The sequence below is a fragment of the Cervus canadensis genome, chromosome 3 (genome assembly GCF_019320065.1).
Source record: "Cervus canadensis isolate Bull #8, Minnesota chromosome 3, ASM1932006v1, whole genome shotgun sequence".
NCBI lineage: Eukaryota > Metazoa > Chordata > Mammalia > Artiodactyla > Cervidae > Cervus > Cervus canadensis.
The window spans coordinates 109,142,672-109,150,700 of NC_057388.1; the positions used below are offsets into that span (position 1 = coordinate 109,142,672).

At 59.9% G+C, this 8,029-nt stretch overlaps 1 long non-coding RNA gene across 3 annotated transcripts; it reads left to right on the top strand.

The window, feature by feature from the left end:
* The first annotated feature begins 921 nt into the window (after nucleotides 1-921).
* On the top strand, nucleotides 922-5,976 carry LOC122438018. Of its 3 annotated transcripts, none has more exons than XR_006268422.1 (6): nucleotides 922-1,091; nucleotides 1,523-1,638; nucleotides 2,290-2,383; nucleotides 2,630-2,720; nucleotides 4,694-4,749; nucleotides 4,936-5,976. It is a non-coding gene; the product is annotated as an uncharacterized LOC122438018 (long non-coding RNA). The 3 variants fall into 3 exon arrangements; XR_006268423.1 differs by having other exon boundaries at nucleotides 5,120-5,976; XR_006268424.1 differs by lacking the exons at nucleotides 4,694-4,749; nucleotides 4,936-5,976 and adding an exon at nucleotides 3,326-3,404.
* The last annotated feature ends 2,053 nt before the right edge of the window (nucleotides 5,977-8,029 follow it).

Genomic DNA, 8,029 nt, shown 5'->3' on the forward strand with positions numbered 1-8,029 from the left:
TGACTTTTGGCCCCGGAAGTCTCGGGAGGGTGGAGCCCGTCAGGTGCGGGCAGCAGCACGGGGCCTGCTCTGCAGGTTCACGCTGTCAGCAGCAGCAGGACGGCTTCCATGACTGCAGCCGTCTGCTGTCAAAGAGGAAGTCTTATCTTCACTCACTAAATACACAAGGGCTGGGATTTCCACTTGGCACATGCTACTGCTTACCTGAAGGCTGCTTCTCCCTGAACTCAGGTAAAGTTCATCCACAGCTGTTCCCAGAGACGGGCCGCCCGCTGAAGCCCACGACTCTGCCCTCAGCAGGAAGACGCTCCCGCCCCACCTGGACGAGAAGAGCCAGCCTTCTGACAGAGGAGGCTCCTGGGACCTCGCCTCAGGGAGGCCAGACCTCCACCCTCCCTCGGTCCTTGTAGATTCTGGAGCCTGCGTCCCTGCCGGGCTTGTAAAGCCGGGTGTTTATTGGAATTTGGGACCAGGTTTCCCCTCGGCGTCACAGACTGTTTAATTGTATTTCTTACACATGTGCCTTTCAGCCAAAGTTCAGGTAGGCTGTATTTTAAGTAGAGCTGAGATAAATAATCCTGATTTCTAAAACATACCTGAACGCAGATTTTTGAGAAATTTTTGTTTTATGTTGGCGTGTAGTTGATTTACAGTGCCATGGCAGTCTCCCACTTGCTCTTGGAAAAGACGGGCGACGAGGTGCCTGTAAGCTGTGAGATCTCCAGCCACTTACCTGGGATTCTGTTAACCCGACAAGGCCTCAGAACAAGGCGTGACACACCCACACATGTACACACACACACACGCACGCACATGCAAACCCTGGCAAGGAGCAATGCGCGCTTTCCTCAGCCAACACACATGCCCGCAGACACCCCGGGGCGGACTTCTCCCCCAAGGCCGGCCCTCGGGACGCTCAGCCCTCAGGCGGTCTGATCCGGTGGACAGCCCGGCTCGCTGCCTGGATTTGCCTTCTAGCGTCTCTGGCTGTGGTGAAAAAGGAAATTCTCTCAGACGACAAGCACTGGTCACTTCTGAGGACTTCTGGAAAACGTGCTTCAGCTTCTGAGCAGCTGTGGTGTGGCTGTCTGGTGGGGGCGGGGCAGGGGACCATGGTGGGGGCGGGGCAGGGCCCATCGTGGGGGCGGGGCATGGGACCATGGTGGGGGCAGGGCAGGGCTCATGGTGGGGGCGGGGCAAGGGACAATAATAGGGGTGGGGCAGAGGACCATGGTAGGGGCGGTGCAGCGCACATCATGGGGTGGGGGCAGGGCCAACAGTGGGGTGGAGCAGTGGCCCATGGCGGGTGGATGGGGTGGGCGGGTAGGAACCCTGCGTGTGTCTTAAGGTCCAGGTCTTGTTCTTCTTGTTTGAGGCAGGGGCCCAGAGACTCAGGAATGGGACTGAGTCACACAGTCCCTGTTGGCCCAAGAGTCATCCTTGGTCTTCCCCTGGGCTACTCTCACTTTGAAAATTTTTGCCCTTCTTGATCAAGTTTTGCATGCAATTATCTCGTTTTCAGTCTTAAGTCAGATCTGCACGCTGGCTTCTGGGTGGAATTTGGATTTTTGCCTGCTTGGCCTTGCTTCATTTCGGACAGTTCCTGACTCGGGAACTAGGCCCACCCTCCCTGCCAAGGTTTGCCAACAGGGACGCGACGGAGGTGGGCGGGGCCTGGCATCCCTGCCCAGGTTGTCCCCGGGTGTGCGGCATCTCCGCTGCAGAGGCCAGCTTGTCCTTCAAACGGCGTTCAGCGGTGCTGGTCTTCTTCGGTAAGGCTCTGCACTGGCCTTGGTTCCCGGCCGGCCCCAGGGCGCTGCCACACCAGCCCTGGAGAAGAGCCAGTCCCACTCCACCGCCTGCCTGTGTGGCCTGGAGGTCTCAGCCCGGGGGCACCCACTCTCACAGGCACGTGCCGTCCTTTTAGATTTGAGAAAAAGCATTTATTTTTATTCCCTCAAGAGCTTCACCTTGAAACTCAAAGAGTGGTTCCCATCCCCATCTACAGATTCCTACCATCCCATCCCGGTTAACACTCCATCTCGTGGGATGACAAGCAGCCAGAACAATTTATTACCATCATTTTTAAGTCCATTCCACTTTCCATTTTGATGTTAAATTATCTGCCATAAAGTGGGAGGAATTATGGTCTGTGGGCCTTTCCCTTCTCCCTGCTCTTTATGTGGACAGGCTGCTGGGAAGAACTCCCCTTCTCGCCCAGAGGGCGTGGTGGGTCAGGAAGTCGGAGGGTGACACCGTGGAGCCACTTTCTGATTCTCCATCGGCCAGTATTTGCCTCGTGTCTGCCTGGAGGAGGCGTGGGGGTGGATGGCCCTTTGTGTGGACCACACGAAGCTTCCAGTCTACTCCAGGAACACAGGAGGTGGGCATGCTGAGTGATGATGCCGTTGGGGGAGGAAGGAGCTCTGGCGGCTGGGATGTGGGGACAGGTGTTCCGGAGCCGTGGATGGGGTTTCTCAGGAGAATGGTCAGCACAGCCCCGAGCTGGGTGGCAGCTGGAACGGGAGGAGGATGCTGGAAGGGGGAAAGCCGGGGCGTGAGCCTGGAGCCCTAGCCAGGGGCCCCTCCAGGTGGAACAGATAAGCAATCACCCCAGTCTTGCGGACAGGAAGATGGAGGGCCAGGAACCTCTCATCGTGGAGCCATTGCTTTGAATCTCACTCAAGAGATGAGGCTGATGACGTGAGATGTCCTTGGAGGTGAGGACATTTGAGTTTATCTGGAGGGCCTGCTCACAGCCACCCCCAGGTTGCAGCTGTGCAGGGGTGGGCTCGGGGCCCCTGGAGCTCAGAGGAGCCGTGTGACCACTGTTCTTTGTCCCCGACATGCAGGCTCTGTCTTACACGCAGGTGGGTTGGAGGTCTTTGCTGGGTCCCTGTTGACAGAATGTTGGACAGAAGGCTCTACACTGTCTCTACTTAGTTCAGAGGCCTCTTTCTTTTGGGTGGGGGGCTTTGGGGGGCTTCCCCTCCCCCACATCCAGACACCGCCCAGGTCCTGGAGCACGTTTAGGGCGTCCAGAAGTAACTGTCGACTGGCAGTGGCTAAGAATGGCCCCCCAGTTGCCACCCCGGGCTTGGCAGAGGTCACTCACTCTTTCAGGACGGCACCAAGCCATCTGCCTTGGGCCGGTTGTTTCAGCCCTCTGCCTCCGTTTCCCCAATATCGGTGTCAGCGTTAAAGTGATCCTGAAAACCTCTTAGCTGAGGGCCTTGAGTGTTAGCTCTCAATAGGTAGGTGTTAGTTATAATTCTTCAGTTCTTAAAGCACCTCTGAGATAGTTTTTATTATCCTCATTTTCTAGATGAGGACAGCGGGGCTCAGAGAGGTGAAGTGATCTACCCAAGGTCACACAGCTGGGGATCTGCGTGTGGGTCCCTGAAGCTCGGCAGTCTTGGTCTGGTTTCCAGGCTCCTCTGTGCATTCTGCAGCCCGGTACCTCTTTCTGAGCACCTGAGCAGCCCAGTCTGGCGCCCTGTGCCCCTTCTTCCCTGGCACCTCTCCCCCTTTGCTGTCCCTGGGGACCACCCTTCTGTGGTTTGAGGTCTTTGCTGCCGATTCTGAGTGTGGGTCCCTTCACTCTCAGTGGCTCAGCTGCCTCCTGGATGAACCGGAAGTGACCACAGGGGCTGATTCCCGGGTTGCCGAATGGTCACAGGACGTCAGTGTCCAAGGATGGAGCCCAGGGTGAGGGAGACCCCAGGCTTGTAGGTGCCCCCTTGCGGGCATTCAGGATGGGAGGGTCGGGTGCCAGGAAACATGGAGGATTTGAAGGCCCACCTTCCAGGCAGCATCACCAAGGGAGGTCTAACTGGTCAGTGTGCTTCCAGCGGGACTGAAGCAGCTTGTCGTCAGAGACCCCAGGGCCCCTGGGGGGCACGGAGCCGGCTGTGCACAGCTGTGTAGACCTCTGAGGCCCTGAGATCTAGGGTTCCTCTCTCCCAGGGCAGGGAGGAGTCCAGGAGGAGACAGAGCGTTTTAAATGACCTCATCTGCTACCCACTCTCAGGCTCCAAAGACAAAGCTGACGTCAGCTCATATTTGCAATCATTTTTCCTCTTTCCTGCAAAACGGCCCCTGCTGCTGGGAGAACATTTGGCAGCCAGCCCCGTCGTGGGCTTGCCAAGGCACAGTTCCATCCCTGGGAACATTTCTCAAGTGCCCACCGTGAGGGCGGGGAGGCCGCGGCTCCCCAGCAAGGGTCTCTGATGGGGCTGGGGCCTTTCCAGCGCCTGGGTCTCAGGGGGCACCTTGCACTGCTCCCCCCAGTCCTGGAGAAGCACTGAAGAGCTAGGTCTTCTCCGACCCTGGAAAGGGCCCTCAGGGTGGGGGGCAGGGATCGCTGCCAGGCTTGTCTGGTGGAGGAGCTGAGACTGCGGTCATGCCCTCTAAGCAGGCATGTCTTGGCATGGACCCCAGGGAGGAGGCAGGGAAGGGTGGGGGGCGGGAGACCCAGGGTCCCCCCAGGCGTGGATGGTGGAGTTTGGTGTCTTCTGCCCGGGAGGGCGAGGCAGAGAGGCAAGCAGCTGCGTCGGCCTGGCCGAGTCGCCGGGGGTTTACAGAAAATCCGCCCCCTGAGTGATCGCTCCAATTTTATAAGTGCATTTCCACCGCGGAGCGGCCCCCTGCAGACCCATAAATAGTGAGCTGTGAAATGTCTCTCTGTTGCCAGATCGCTGTCCCCAAGGCATGCAGTGGAGAGGGGGCCCGGACTTGTCCAGCCGGCAGGTGAGTCCCCAGTCCTCACCTTCTCGGGTGCCCGAGGGGGCTCCTGTCCCCTCCCCTGTCCAGGCCACCCTTTCCCGGACTCCTGACTTCACCCCAACATAAGGGCTGCCCACGGTGTTCAGTTACATCTCAAGCTCAGGTGTTACTGCAGGAAAGAGTCACCCGTTGGCTCACAAATGTTTACAGGTAGGCCCATGCCAGGACCTACCTGCTCAGAGGGCGTGACCACGAGCTCTGCTCCTCTACTGGCCAAGCCTGGCAGCAATGCCCATGAGCACCCTTTCCACGGAACGTGGAACAGTTAAGACGCTGGCTCACGAGGAAGCATTATGAGCACAGGCTTGCAACTGTGCATCTCATCTTCATTCAGAATCCACGGGAACAGCGCCCACCAAGACCAGCGCATGGGACCTTGGGGGCCGATGTTTACTCAGTGGGAAGAATGTGGAACTTCCTTATCTGGTCCCCTGTCCTGAGGCCGAGGAGACGCGCCCCGCCCGCCAGGGGCAGCCCCAGCTCTATCGATTAGTGACTCAGGCTTTACAGGGGAGGGCGTGATTCTGCAGGCTGCGAACGTGTGCTCTGCTGCAAACAGCCCGCCTCAGCCCTGCGTACACATCCCACTGCACACGCGCCCACGACGGCTCTCCTCACGGCCTCGTCTTCATCCTGAACATGATTTCAGGGGTACAGGCTCCTGGACTGTTGAGTTCTGTTCACAGTTTAGAAAAGTGAAATGCAAACTTCCACTTGCAAATGAACTGAGGTTTAGCGCGCTGATAAATAGCACGGGTCCGCCGCCCTGCCTTTCTGGAAAGCCACCACCCACGCGGATTCAGGCTGTGCAAAGCTGGCCCAGGGCTGCGAGATGCTGCTCCTCAGGGCTGACCCCTATCCTGACGGATGGCTGTCCCTTCAAGGGTCCCTGTTCGGACGGCAGGGACCCCTGAGTCTATGGCCTCTGGCCTCCCCCATGGCTCTGCATGAGCTTGACTTAGCAGGTGCAAGAAAACCCACAGACCAGTGAGATGGCCCCAGGCCCACCTTCTGAATCCCCCCGCCTGGACGCTTAGGGTCTCTCTGCCTCAGGGTCCCGTCTGGGAAGAGGGCCGCCGGCCCCTGCCCCTTGGGTCCTGCCCCTCCACCGCCCCCCACCCTCACATGGGCCTCCTCAATCTCATGGGTCTGTGTCTCCACGTGCCTGCCTCACTGAGTTTTTGATGTGCTTTCTTTGTTTCCTGGGGCTTTGTGAGGAGAGAAGACACTTTGTAAAAGTCTTTTAAACCACCTGAAATACTTCAAAGTCAGTTCTCCGTTTTCCACCTTTATCTGGAGACACATACGGCCGTGGCTGGCTTCTCAAGGAGACGGCAGGGCGGCCAGGTCTCAGGCGAGCCCGGCCTGATGTGGCCACAGGCTGAGATGGTCAGGAGGCCTCCCCACGCGTCCACACGGCTTGGCAGATGGCCTCCCGTGTCCCCCTCCCCCTACGCCCCTTCAGGCCGCTCACCGCCCCAGATACAGCCCAGGTCTGGGGCCCCAGGACATCCATGCGCTGGGGCGGCCTCATGGATTTGGGGCTCACAGAGGCACAGGGCTCAAAGGGGCCCACCAGAGGCCTCCTGGCCTCGCCCCTCCACCAGGGGTCTCTACACAGTGGCTCTGACGTGCCCTTTAGCCCCAGGCACCCACCGAGGATTTGCTTCAGCAAACAAGAGTGATTCCGGGGCTGCCGACTCCTGGACTGGCCCCCCCCCCACCCCCGGCCCTGTGGGCCGTGGCCATCCTCTGGAGCCCTGGTCCAGACCCTCACACCTTGGAGTGCGCCTTTCTCAGCAGAAAAGGCAAACTTCTCGCTGAGCGGGTGGGTGTGTGAACCTCCAAGCTGGTGGGGTCAGAGGGATGTCTTCCTGCTTCCCCCAAGGTGGTGGCCCTGGGGTCCCCTTGGGAAGAGTTAGGACAGTGCAGGCCCAGGTCTCCTCCATGCAGCTCCTTCTCCCCCTCCCCCCACCCCCGCCCCCGGTCCCCTCTGCGTCCCCGACCCTAAGGCAGCAGCCTGGCCTGCACGGTGCCCGACCCTGGGCCCCCTCCTCCAGCTCCAGGTGAGCACCGTCCCACACCCCGATTAACCAGGTTTAACTGTCGGGTACAGCCTCAGGCTCAGAGATGCGCACCATGGTGCTTAAATGAGCCTGGGAGTTATTCCTATCGCATGGAGAGGCCTGGAAATCTCTGCTCCCCCCGGACCGACGTGAGCTGCTGGTCTGTCCCGTCCAGGCTCATTTGCAACAACAGTCTGGCCACAGAGGAGGGGACGGGAGAAGACGAGATGCAATGGCTGTGAAGGTGGTGACAGGGTTGCAAGGTCACTTCCCTTCATGTTCCACTGGGGAGAGTCCTGCCTGCTGGGACTGAGCTCTGGGGAGGGGGCGTGTGGCCTCCACTGAGGCCAGGGCCGGGAGGCCCTGTGTGAAGGAGAGGGAGGGGGTATCGGGCATGACCGAGGCTCCAGCACCGTGGTCCTTGCCTCTGGTCTTTCCTGCAGGCACCCTGTTCCCACGGGGATTTTCCCAGAGTGCCTTGTGCGGTGGGGGAGGGGGGATGCTCGGGGAGGCCGATTGCTCTCTTGCTTCTGCTGGCAACTCTGGTCACAGGATCTGGCCTGATCATCCAGAAGAAAGCTGCCCGCCGCAGTTTCTTGTGGCCCCTGAAGGACTCCCAGGCTGCCTCCTGGGGGTTGGAGGAGGGTGGGCATCCCTCTCAGACCGTGTTTCCGATGCTTGGCCGTGGTGCTGTGGTTCAGTCCTGGCAAGGACCCGGAGCGGGCAGCACCCAGGCTGTGTCCTGACCTCCGTTACGAGCCCCGCCGCCCTCGGTCTCCTCCGCATTGCTCACTCTCTGCCCACCCCCACTGCTAGGGCTCAGGCCTAGGGGCCCTCCAGCCAGTGTCCTGACGGCCTCCACTGGAGTCTTTTCACCCAGACCCAGCTCCCAGACCCCCAGATTTCAGCCTCACCAGGGGAAAATGTCGGCGCCTTTCCAGAAAGGTCGAAGGATCCGTCCCCCTGGAGGGAGGGCATGGTGCTCCCAGTGCTGGCGTGAGTGCCCTGGGGAGGGGCCAGGTGAGGGCGTGGGGGAGTGTCTGTGCGGGAGGTGGTCCCAGGAGTCACGGGTGAGCGAGGAGCTGGGGGGGCCTGTGTTCCGGAGGACGGAGCCCCGCAGAGGCAGTCCCCGGGGCTCCGCTCTGTAAGGCAGGGATGCCTCTGGAGTTGCCTCTTGG